Here is a 13,289-nt window from a genome sequence, read left to right as displayed (position 1 = left end):
ACTGGAGTGTAGCTAATGTAACTCCAATTTTCAAAAAGGGATCCAGTGGGGATCCGGAAAACTACTGGCCGGTTAGCTTAACTTCTGTGCCAGGTAAATTGATGGAAAGCATTCTTAAGGACAAAATTGTTAAACATATAGAAGCATAGGCCTTGCTGAAAGAGAACCAGCAGGGCTTCTGCAAGGGCAGGTTTTGCCTCACTAATTGTTTGGCATTCTTTAAGAATATCAACAAGCATGTGAATAAAGTTGATCAGGTTGACATAGTATACTTGGACTTGAAAAAAACTTTTGATAAAGTTCCCCACCAAAGGCTCTTGAGTAAACTTCGTAGTCATGGGATAAGGGAACAGCTTCAATTGTGGATTGTTGACTCATTTGTTACTTGGTATCAAAACCACATGGCTCTGTGGTCGCCAGGAATCGACACCGACTACATAAGAACTGAAATAACTCTTGATCCTGGGGTTATATTTTAACCGATTAATTTTACTGCCTTGAATTTTTATCCAAGGATCAAACATAAAGAATACTTTGGATGACACACACACATACATACACAGCCTGGGGCAATTGCCCTCCACCCAAAGGCCCTGCTACAAAAGAATTAAAAGAAATAAGCTCTAAATCTAATGCAAATATCACACTTTAACAGAAACACCAGACCAGCCAGTATGTCATGGCAGTTATTCAGGCACATTCTCTGCCCAATACCAGTGGTAAATCCTCCCAGATATCCAAATAGCCGCTTGTAATGTACTCCTGAAAGCTATCAGTAAGTACACTTGACTAACTTCTACCAGATACTCCAAGAAACCTCTACTCTTTTTGAAGGAGTGAAGATACAATTCTGCAATCATCTCAGCCAGCTGTGGAGATGACATCACAGTTTTGTACCTAGTAATCATTACTGCCTGATAGTTGCCACCCTACAACATAAACATAGCCTCTTTAAAAACCTATGGGATTCATATTTACATATGGTCCTCTAGAAAAGAGCTAAATAATGTAGATAGTAAAGCACAGAGGACTCATACAGTTTATAAATATGTCATTATGCACAGCTGATAATACATTTTACTGTCTTGCCTAAACATTGACCTTACTGTCTGCCATTCCTCTGGGAAAGTGGGGGGAAAGAAAAGAAAAAAAACAGAGAGAGGAAGAAACATTGGTGTCTCCAGATGGCTGAGTTGCTGGCCTCAGGGATAAAAACCAAATGGTAAGACTGTCTATGAGATTTATGCTTGTTTCTAAAGTTGCCAAGTTATAGGTTTAGAAATGTTATTCAATAGCATTTGCATCAGGTAGAAGTTAAGTCATGTTATGGTCTCAAGAGGAATGTTCAGCTGGGTTGGAAAATATACGGATGGGGAACATACACATTATGGGCAATGGTGAGAAAATCTGTCCCTTTCAAACTAACAAGCTAATGGGAATGTTTAGATTCAAAATTGCTAAACCCAAGAGCTCCAGAATTTTTATCAGGGCACTCAGGATTACCAAATTGCCTTAACAACAAGATGTGTTAAACATATACAGTGCTGAAGCCTTTTTAAATAGTCATCTTTGTTTCTTATATTTTTATGAACTGTACAATTCCCAATCTAATACCAACTGTGACACCAGAAATATCTTGTATTAGAAGAGTATAAGAAATATTTCTTGCATCGACTTTTGCTAGCTTAGAGTTTCTGATTGTACCTTTTTTACCTTAATATTTCCTAAAATTCATTTTACATTTATATTTCAATAGAGAAAACTCCAATGGTAATGGAGTGATTTAGCTGAAGTGGCTGGGACTAGACAAAAGTAATGCAGTTTGACATGCTTGTACAATTGGTTGCCCAGACTGGTCCATCCTGAGAATCCCACACAATTTCCATTAATGAACAGAAAAATAGATCGGAATATGTTTGCTTTTTATCACATACTGAGCACAACTGCAGCAACCTCTAAATAAGGTTCCCTCCTTGACAGGGAAGTTCTACAGTGTTATTTCGACTGACATCTCTGTATGCACAGTTATGATATGTGCCCACTTCAGAAGAGGAAACTTATCTAAATGAGGAATTTGGTGAAAAGAAAACTGAAAGGGGAAATCAGGAGAGTCACTTCACTACAGAATGCATGGAGTTTAATAGAAACCCAGTTAGATTGTATACTCAAAAGGAGGAAAGGCACCATCAAGCCTGGGAGGATGCCAGCATGGCTAACAAGTAGAGTCAAGAAAGCTATAAAGGGGAAGAAGACTTTCTTCAGAACCTTGAAGGCGTGCCCAAATGAAGAGAAATAGAAGGAACACGATCTGTGTGCAGAGCTAAAAGGAGATTTGTAAGGAGAGTGGGCTTGACCTGCTCTCCCCGCAGACAATCACTGGTCCGTAGTAGATTGCCCACCCAGATGGAGTGGTGGCTCTGCTTGGGCACTCTGGTGCCGGCCATCTGGCAGTCCTGGAGTCGGGCAAAGGGTAGCGATGCAGCGGAGGGAAGCCCTGCCTCCCAAGCCCCAGTAATTCACTGAACGAGTGTGCAGAGCATTTCTGGGGTACCCCTCCCTGAGAGTTTCTACCATGGCTGCAAGCAGCTGCGGCAGACACACGATCAGACAAATAAGGTTAGCGGAGCACACTCTGCTAACCCTGTTTAGGGGGGTGCATTTAATCAGGCTTGCTTCTGGGAGCCACACAGTTCCTGTTGCAGCACATGGCCAGCCCAAACCAGGCTGGGCTCCCTTAGCCCGGTTTTGGCAGGTCATGAGAATCGCCTCAAACTCTGGCAGAAGAAATGCAAGGTGACAATAAGGGATGTAAAAAGAGAGTTTGAGGGCCATTTAGCTAAAAGCATCAATGAGAATAACAAAAACTTCTTTAAATACATCAGAAGCAGGAAACTGCCAGGGAGGCAGTTGAACTGTCAGATGATGAGGGAGTGAAAGGAATTACTAAGGAGGATATGAAGACTGAAGAGAAGCTAAATGAGTTTTCTGCATCTGTCTTCACGGTGGAGGGTACTGAGCATATACCTGTGCCTGAACTGAGCTTCTCAGGGACAGAGAATAAAGAACTGAAGGTGATATGAGAAGATTCAAGGAAACTACAGGCTGGATAGCTTTATGTCTGTTCCAGGAAAATTGATGGAAAACATTCTCAAGAATAAAATTGTTAAGCATATAGAAGAACAGGCTCTGCTGAAGGAGAACCAGCATGGCTTCTACAAAGGTAAATCTTGCCTCACCAGCCTTTTGGAGTTCTCTGAGAGAGTCAACAGGTGTGTGGATAAAAGTAATCTAGTTGATGTATACGTGGACTTTCAAAAAGCTTTCAACAAAGTTCCTCATCAAAGACTCTTGAGAAAAATTAGAAGTCATGGGATAAGGGGATAGGTTCATGTGTAGATTGGTAACTGGGACCCTGGAGGAAGGGAGAGGAGAGAGAACCAAAGCTGCCCCAGCTGGACTGACCCTGCAATTTTGTTTCTGCCTCACCCACTTGCAGGTATATCTTGGCTGAGTTTGCCAAAGGCGTGAGCCTAAGGGCAAGGGCCAAAGGGCTCTCAACCTGTGGTGGTGACCCGAGGCTATGAGCTACGAAGAGAGGAGCCTTCATGGGAAGAAAAGACCACAGTGAGCAAGTAGTATTGGTGGACTACAAGCAATTGGAGGACTTGTAAAGACTTTCTATAACCAAATATGTTGTTGCCTAGAAGGCAATGTTCCTTGATTTTCCTGTACAGTCACCCATTTCCCTCAAGCAGAAAACTATAGAAGATTACTTTTTTTCCTGCTACACATGATAGCATGACAGATTCTGAAGCAGTATGTGTGGGGGACCTGGGCAGTCCAGAGGTGAACTAGATTGTAGCTACTGCAGATGCTCAGAATTTTACAGGGCCTGATGACACAAATCATGCTACCTCCATCTTTGATTCAAGTGACTATATAGCAACGTTGTTTGACAACACTCAGTTCCTCAGGCTACCAGATATTACCCCTCAAAGGCAACAAGATAATTTAGGTCCCCTTACTTCACCACCTGATTTTAATGTGTCTACTCAAAAGCCTTCTCATCAGAAGAAAGCCATGACTCCCCCTCCTTTATCAGCTTTGGGAAAACACTGTACTTGTTCCTCATGGCAGTATTAACATTATTTGAAGAGGTCTCCCAAGTAAAGAAAGTTCTAATGGGGGGTTCAAGCAACTTTATTGGCTTTATCAACCAGAGGAGAGCTGGTCTTGTGGTAGTAAGCATGACCTGTCCCCTTAGCTAAGCAGGGTCCACTCTGGTTGCATATGAATGGAAGACGTGATGTGTGAGCAATGTAAGATATTCCCCTTAGGGGATGAAGCTGCTTTGGGAAGAGCAAAAGGTTCCACGTTCCCTCCCTGGCATCTACAAGACAGGCTCGCAAGCAGGGGCATATCTAGGGTGGGGCAGGCAGGGCACGCGCCCCAGGTGCCACTTGAAGGGGGGGGCGCAATTTTTTTAATTTTTTTTTTAAGTCCACTGAAAGCAAAATGGCCACCATGCATGCTCAAATGGCCTCTGTGAGACCCTAGGCCATGCCAGGCCTTGCAGAGGCCATTTGAGCATGCATGGTGGCCATTTTGTTTTCAGCGGCCATTTTAAAAAACATAAGTTTAAAAAATGGCCACTGTACATGCTCAAATGGTCCCTGTGAGGCCCTAGAGGCCAGCAGGGGGAGGGGAACCTTTGCAGACCCCCCATGGTCTTTAGGGAGCCCCCCGAAGGGTCTACAGGTAAAAAAGATTTTTTAAAATTTTTTAATATAATATGTCACTGTACACATATTCAGATTGGCACTATGTACAGAGAATCAGGGCTTGTGAATACTGAGCTGAAGCTTATGAGCTGGGATTGTATTCATTTACTCTTACTTTGCTTCTTGTGATAAGTGAGTTAAATGTGATGTCTTAATAATATGGCTATTAATGGTGAGTTTGTCTTTGAATCAGTGTGAAATCCTTAGTATTAAGGCCCACTGGGAGTTTCTTGCTCTCTTTCTCTCATTTTAATTGTCTTTCTGAAATACTAGACTATATTCTAAGCAGTGACACAGTTTACTCTGTATATCCTTTAATTATTTTCAGAGTATCTGGGAAAAGTCAAATTCTCCATTTATTTTTAAAACTTACGTAATAGTGATGCTACAATACATAGTAGAGAATTAGACAGGCACTTCTGTTTAGTTTTCCAAGTACACCTCCACATAGTATTTGGGTATTTCATGAGCCCCAGCATACTGAAATTTGTAGTTTTCCAGCATTTTTTTGGTCTGGCTATGTCCACTGCTAAATGGTTTTTGAAATATTAATAGATTAATGAGCTTGACTTGTATTTTTCAGCTGATAGTATGGTAAAGTAATCTGAAAGATGGGTGTCAGATGTTTGGACAGGGGGTGCAATTTCAGTGCTTGCCCTAGGCGCTATTTTCCCTAGATACGCCTCTGCTTGCAAGCTCTAAGAAAGGGCTGAGAGAGATTCCTGCGTGCAACCTTGGAGAAGCCACTGCCAGTCTGTGTAGACAATACTGAATTAGATGGACCTATGGTCTGACTCAGTATATGGCAGCTTCCTGTGTTTCTATTGAACAAGGCACTCCTATTGAAGAAGGCATTTTGAAAATTGCTTCTCCTGACACTATTTCTGATAGGGAGAGGATTAAAGACCAGGTTGGCTACAAAGATAACTCTTTTCATGATGAGACATTAGACTGGGAACTACCAAATATAGACAGAGATACTCCTCTTTATTCTGAACATTTTAATGATAGCCCTGCCGAGACAGCAGTCTGCCCTACACTTGTTGATCCTAGGGGCATTGAAGTCCCAGTCTCTGCAAGCTTTGAAGAGGATACTCTGGTAATAATAGATGAGTTATGGGATAGTTCTGAAATAACACCCATAGGGACAAGTGAAATTGCAGTGAAAAGGGATAAGGTAGATGAAGCTATCCTTGCTGGAAAGCCCACTTTTAAATTCCATGACCAGGTCAGTAGTAGGGAGCATGGGGTCCACCAATATACTCATTCTTCCTTGAGAGCTTCCAGGGAGCCTGATCCCAAAGAATCTTTCATTCTTACCTTGTCCAATTGGACAATAAAGGACAAAGCAGGCTCATTTGTAGGGGAAAAGGCCATCCTACAGAATTTGGGATGTATTGCTGGAATAACACTTGTCTGGGAAGATGGAGAGATTTTAAAAATCAAAGCCACACATGGTCTCATGGGCTCAATAGCACTAAAGTTTTAGTTTGAGCAGGGCCGGCTTTTTCTATGAAGCAAGAGATGCGTAGCATCGGAGCACCACCCACTGGAGTCTGGGAAGGTGCCAATGGAACTTGAAGAAAAGCAACAGGCTTTTCTGTCTCTTTCAGGACAGGGTATCCTCTGCAGGCAACTAAATGGATTCCGAAGTGGATTGCAATGCAAAGACAGACAGACTCACAGAGGTGGGGGTGGGTGGGGTGGCTTCCCTTTGTTCTCCCAGCTGCCCCCTCTGGGCTCTGGCTCAGTCTGAGTCAACAAGTCATCAAGTCAAAACAAAGGGACTCTCTTTGTTTTGCAAAGGGACTCTCAGACTTGACCAGAGGCTCTCCTCCTCCCCTTGCTTGCTCTGGGCTAGGAGAAAGGAGACATGGGGAGCGAGCAAGACCACAGGCACAGTCTCATTTCAAAGAAGAAGCATCCTTTATCATTCCTATTTCAAAAACAGTAAGCAGAAATGGAGGGGGTGCTTATGGGGGGTGTATGTTTTATGAAATGGGGAGATACCAGGCATGGAATCACTCTGTGTCTGTGATTCTGGGGATGGCAGAGTATTGAATGCAAAACATGCAGTGCCTGTAAAATCCAGGGCAAAAATGCAAAAAATGCAGTATGTTTTAGTTGCTTAATGCGGTATAATGTTCAATTTAATTTTCAGTATGATTATTTTGAGTTAATTGAGTAGAATTTACAGGCATAGGTAGGGACTATTTGAGCCAGCGTGGTGTAGTGGTTAGAGTGCTGGACTAGGACTGGGGAGACCCGAGTTCAAATCCCCATTCTGTCATAAAACTAGCTGGGTGACTCTGGGCCAGTCACTTCTCTCTCAGCCTAACCTACTTCACAGGGTTGTTGTGAAAGAGAAACTTAAGTATGTAGTACAGCGCTCTGGGCTCCTTGGAGGAAGAGCAGGATATAAATGTCATAATAATCTGTAAGGGACAGAGGAGCCATGAGATTTCATAACCCGATGAGAAATGAACCTGTTCTTCTATATGCCATAAATAATATAGCTTGAGAGGCAGATACTTATCTCTTCTCAGCTATCCTGGAGACCTTACTTCTTGTAAAGTCAGAGCCAGAGGTGAGGGGCTGGAGGTGAGATATAATGTTTTTGTGTGCCACACTGTGCATGGCACATTATTTGCGTGTAGGAACATAGGAAGATAGGAAGCTGCCATATATTGAGTCAGACCATTGGTCTATCTAGCTCAGAATTGTCTTCACAGACTGACAGCAGCTTCTCCAAGGTTGCAGGCAGGAATCTCTCTCAGCCCTATCTTTGGAGAAGCCAGGGAGGAAACTTGAAACCTTCTGCTTTTCCCAGAGCAGCTTCATGCCCTGAGGGGAATCTCTTCCAGTGCTCACACATCAAGTGTCCCATTCATATGCAACCAGAGCGGAGCTAGCTAAGGGGACAAGTCATGCTTGCCAGCACAAGACCAGCTCTCCTCCTATAATATCAGTTTGAATCTGTAACTGACATTTCCACCAGTTCCCCCTAATTGTCCTTTCAAGTGGCAATCACCAAAGCTGATGACAAAGGTGTGCTATCCCTTTAAATGCCACAGGCCTTGGACGGTTCTGAGCCAGGCCTGCCTTCTGACAGCTGGGATGGATTCTTCAGCCTTGAATTTTTCAAACAGGCTTGGCTGCTGTTCCCTGATGGCTTGCTTGAATTCTTGCAGTCCTCAATCTGGTCTCTCTTTATTTTATTTTATTTTATTTTATTTTATTTATTAGATTTATATACCGCCCTTCCAAAATGGCTCAGGGTGGTTCACAACATGATAAACAATTAAACAAATTAACTATTAAAACTGGGTAGCCATTCCCCAGATCATCAGTATCTAGCCAGCAATGACTCTCTTCCCTGGTAAACTGACTTCCTGAAAGGGAACAGGCACCTTAGCTCTTTGCCTGCCCTTTCTCCTTCAGCTCTGACTCCATCTTCAGCCTTCTTCCTAAGACTTCCGTCCCATACAGTATCTTCCACCCAATCTGCCTGAAACCCACTAGGACCAGGGAGACCCGAGTTCAAATCCCCATTCAGCCATGAGACTTGCTGGGTGACTCTGGGCCAGTCACTTCTCTCTCAGCCTAACCTACTTCACAGGGTTGTTGTGAGGAGAAACCTAAGTAGGTAGTACACCACTCTGGGCTCCTTGGACGAAGAGCAGGATATAAATGCAAAATAATAATAAAATAAAAATAATAATACATAATTATATTATATACAATATTATGTACATAATTACATAAAATCTTTGTGTATTAAATTTTGAATACACACTAATTGCATTCCAAATTTTTATTTTTCACGATAACGAAGGGCGCTCAACAGAGTGTTGCATCTGGGCGCCAGATCCCCTAGAGCCGGCCCTGGTTTGAGGATATTGGTTTAAAGATCAAAAACTATATAAAGTAGCATTGAATTACACCTGAGACTCAGGCTGCCTGCCTACAACTTAGGGATCACATCCCCTCATCAAATGGAAGGCACTTGAAGGGAAATGGGGGACAAAATATTTCTACGTAGTTTCCTATGGGGCAAAAACAATTTCAGTGCCTCAGGAGGGCTTCTTCTTGTTGTTGTTGTTGTTGTTGTCGTCGTCATCTATATATTTAATTCTCCAAGATGTGCCAGAAAAAAGTGTGGCGGAAATCTCGCGAGAGTTCGCTAGCAGGACAGAAAATAACAAATGACCATGGCGGCCAGTGGAGCCGTGCTGGCGGACAGAGGTGGCCTACAGGTGCAGGCGGAGTCATGCCGCCAGGCAGAGGAGGAAGCCAGCTGGCAGAGGCAGCTGGCAGAAGGAGGAGGTTGGCGGCTGAGCCGCCAGTGGGAGGAGACAGGCGGCCTACAGAGCCGCACCGGTCAACTGGATGAGAAGGTGGGTGAGAGGGAGAAAATGGGCCGGCAGAAGGAGGCAACCAGCCAGTAGAGCTGCACCAGCCAACTGGAGGAGGCGGCGGCTGGCCAGCTTGAAGGGGCTGGTGGCTGGCCCAATCTAGGGGTGCAAATGATCTGCACCCAGGCCAACTAGTTATTATTATTACATTACATTACATTAATATACCACCCAACTCACAATGACTCTGGGCAGTGCACAAACCATAACAAAATAACAAAATAAATAAAATTTAACAAGATCACAATAAAGTCATAATAAAATCACAATAAAGTCACAATAAAAACAATATTTAACAATATTGAAAGGCTAAGCCATTTTCAAGGCAAGATCTCACACAATCAACAATGTATTGAGGATAGATCCAGAAGCCCAACATCCCGCCCTAGCCCTCAGTCTCGCTCTCAAAGGCCCACTGCCTGCAGGCAGCCACAGTCGGCAGCTGCGCCAACAGCTGTACCACTGCCCCAACCCTGGCTTTATAGCTGGGCCAGCCACATCCCCACTGTTCTCACCAGCAGGGCCCAGCTAGTGGGAGACCACGTGGTAATTGGAGACCACGTGGCCCTAATTGTCTGACTTTTCCTAACAACATTCCAATCAAATGACCTCGCCCTTTTGATATGTGCTGCAATCTGGATGATTGACATTGGAGTATGGTGTGGGGCAAGCATCAACGCCCCACTACTCATGACAGGAAGGGACCTGGGGTGAGTAAAAATTCCTATAATCTAACTATGACCGTGGACGGGGAACTCACTATAGCCAGGTAGAGGGTTGTAGAAAAGGAAGGCCTAACTCAGTGGTTCCCAGACTGGGAGCCTCCAGATGTTGCTAAACTACAATTCCAATCAGCCCCAACTACAATTTATTGTGGCTGGAGATGATGGGAGCTGTAACTCCTAACTCTTTGAGGCAAAGAGGCGGGTCTCATGATTCGTGAGACCTGCTTTCTGCAAAACTGTGGGGAGAGCGGGCTAAGTCCGCCCTTCCCACAGACGACCGAGCAGGGAGCCCTGGGTGGCCGGATCGGCCGCCCACATGGTTGCCGGCTCCATGACGGAGCTGGCAGGGGCTGGGGGGAGCGGTGGCCGCATGACCCCTGGAAGCCCCAGTATGCCCTGCATGAGCGCGCAGGGCATACTGGGGAGACCCCCGGAGCCAGGAGGCGGCTTTTCACCTCCTGGTCAGGGGTCTACTCACGGGTAGCCGTGGTGTGGAGCCATGCTGCGGCTACTCATGAGCAGATAGCCCGGGTTTGCAGAGCGCTCGCTCCGCAAACCCGGGCTAAGGGGCGGGCTACTTGAGCGGGTTAGCCGCTCAAGAACCACCAGGCTTGCTTGCAAGCCCGGTGATTCTTACGATTAACAAAAATCAGGCTAGGCTCTCCTAGCCCGATTTTTGTTCATCATGAGAATAGCCCCAAAATGTAACTTAAGCCTGGGAGGCAGGTAACAGATATGCATCCCTGGCTTATATCCAGGAAGATTGACTATCAACCCCTGAGAGACTGGAAGTAGATACAAACATCAAAGTGGGGCTATTCCCACGATCAGGCAAAGTCAGTCAAGGGGAGCCTAGGCCGATTTTGCTTGATCGTGGGAGCCACTGGGCTCACAGGCGAGCCCGGTGGCTCCCAGGTGGTTAATCTGCCTAAGTACCCCTCCCCTAAAACCGGGTTTGCAGGGCCAGCAGTGCAAACCCAATTTTTTTTATCGTGAGTAGCTTCGGCGCGGCTCCGCACCTCCTACTCACAAGGAGACCCCCAGAGGGGAGGTGAAAAGCTGTCTCTTGGCTCCGGGGGTCTTGCTAGCATGCCCTGAGCACTCGCGCAGGGCATGCTGGAGCTTCCGGGGGGCAATCAGCCCTTGCTGCCCCCAGCCCCTTGTGGCTCTGACATGGAGCCAGCAATCGTGTGGGTGGCTGATCCAGCTGCCTGGGGCTCCCACACTGATTGTCTGTGGGGATAGCGGGCTTAGCCGAGAGTGGGCTTTATAAAGCTCATAAAATCTGAATCTACAAACTTATTCCTCCACCCTGTAATATCCCATGACACACTGAGCCAGGTCTCATGATCAGTGAGACCAAGTTTGGGAAGCACAGCGAGGAGAGCGGGCTTAGCTCTCCACATGACAAAGCACAAGAGCAAACCTTGGGCAAACACACACAAACAGGCACATATACATAGATCTTTTTTAAAATCAACTGCTGCATCCATTTGTACATAGGCAATAAAAAAGAGGAGGGGGCATAGCATGGGCAGGGGCTGTAGCCTAGTGCTAAAGCAACTCATTTGCATGCAGAAGGTCCTAAATTCAATCCCTGGCATCTCCACATAGGCCTGGGAAAGACCTCTGTCTGAAACCACGGAGACCGGCTTTCGGTCAGAGGAGATAATACTGAGCTAGATGGACCAATGGTCCGACTCAGTAAAAAGCAGCTTCATATGTCCAGAGAAGTGGATTGATCTCATGGGTAAATATATGGACACTGATTCAGACAAGCCTTTCTATTGGGAGGGCCAGAGGGACGCTACTTGCCTTGTACTCACTGCATGGATAATATAACTGCCAGGGCAAATCCCTAAGGAAGGGTGGCCCAGATATTCTGGCACCTGAGGAGATGCTAACATCCATATACCCACACAGTATAATGTCTGAATAGGGCTAGTAACTCTGGTGTGGAAACCATATCATTCGCATGCAGTCTATGTAGTCATGAGCACTGGTAAAAGCTATTGTTGTGGAAATCTCACAATGTGATCATTTTTATCCATTCCTCTTCAGTTGATCAGAAACTATGAACAGCTTTTAGGATGCTGAATATCTTCACGTTCTCCATATATGTTTTACAACCTCCTTCTCAAAGCTTTCTTTTATCTAATTCTTCCGCTTGTATCATGGAAATGATTAGCTGCCGCAAGAGGAATGAGTTCATCTGATTGCAGAAGAGACCCACATTTCCTATCTCTCAGAAAAATAGACTGAAACCCATGTAAATGAGGCATGCAGTTTATAATGAATTGGCGTGAACACGATGATTTATCTGTTCATGAGCATTTCATTAACTTTATGTACTACCACACAACAGAGAGTGCTGCATTGTGTCTTCAATTCAAATGGCATTTTTCAGATTTTGGGGTGGGGGGTGGGGAACACAGATTCTCTTTCTTTCTTTCAATTTGATATACACAGCACTATCCAGCTAGAAAGATGACAAATGCTGCAACCCAAAACACTGGAATGGAATTGGAATGTAAATGGGTCGGCCCCATTGACCACAGTGGGACTTGCTTCCAGACAAACATGCATAGAATTGCAGCAGTTATGTGGCTTCCTGCGAGTGCTTTTTAAATTAACACGAAGGGCTAGCAATACATTATTTTATTCGGTTAGCTTCTGCAATGCACAAAACACACCCAAATGTTTAAAAATTAACTCCCATTCCACCTGATTACTCAATCCCTATAGAACATGTTCAAATAGTATGAATTTCTTTATTGTTATTATTTAAAGTTTCGCAAAGAATCAACAAATCTCAGGAAAATATAGATTAAACCAGCGCCGGCACCCATGAACTCCAGTGTAAGGAAGGCAAAGATTTGAAACAATGCTTGACCCTGTGGATGCTGCTACGACAGTAGAGGTTGAATGAGGGAGAGCAGCCCACAGTAGGCTCAGAATAATTCTAGGGTTAAGGCTTTGTTCTGCTCTGTACTCAGTGCTTATTAACAAAGAACTGGATGGAAATTGAAGAGATAAAGAGTATATATTGTGAGGCACCGTGAGGCATTATATAGGAGATGTCATTTCTGAAGCTATAATCACTATTTGTTTGCCTACCCTGTGGTTCATTTTGTATACCCCTATGCATTAAGGAAGCAAAAGGAGACACGCTGACATATGCAGTGCGTACAAAGTTATATTTGTAGAGGAGCCTTAACTGAGATGAGACGTGGGAGGGGGGAGGAGTGCATGAAGCAAAAAGGAGGGATTTATTTTAAAGTCAAATTACCAACAGGTGTTTTGCGCACACAAAATTTTGCCGCGTGGATTTTAAAAAGGTCTGAAAACAATAATTAATTGATCCATGT

The 13,289-nt window shown here is 44.6% G+C and overlaps 1 long non-coding RNA gene across 1 annotated transcript; it reads left to right on the top strand.

Annotated features, from left to right (window-relative positions):
• The first annotated feature begins 1,110 nt into the window (after nucleotides 1–1,110).
• Nucleotides 1,111–3,789, top strand: LOC128351776 (uncharacterized). The gene is made up of 2 exons (XR_008320032.1): nucleotides 1,111–1,222; nucleotides 3,497–3,789. It is a non-coding gene; the product is annotated as an uncharacterized LOC128351776 (long non-coding RNA).
• Nucleotides 3,790–13,289: the final 9,500 nt, after the last annotated feature.

This window comes from Hemicordylus capensis, chromosome 3 (assembly GCF_027244095.1).
Source record: "Hemicordylus capensis ecotype Gifberg chromosome 3, rHemCap1.1.pri, whole genome shotgun sequence".
NCBI classification, from domain to species: domain Eukaryota; kingdom Metazoa; phylum Chordata; class Lepidosauria; order Squamata; family Cordylidae; genus Hemicordylus; species Hemicordylus capensis.
Note: the sequence above shows the minus strand (reverse complement) of the source record. Positions and strands in the feature narration are given on the sequence as shown.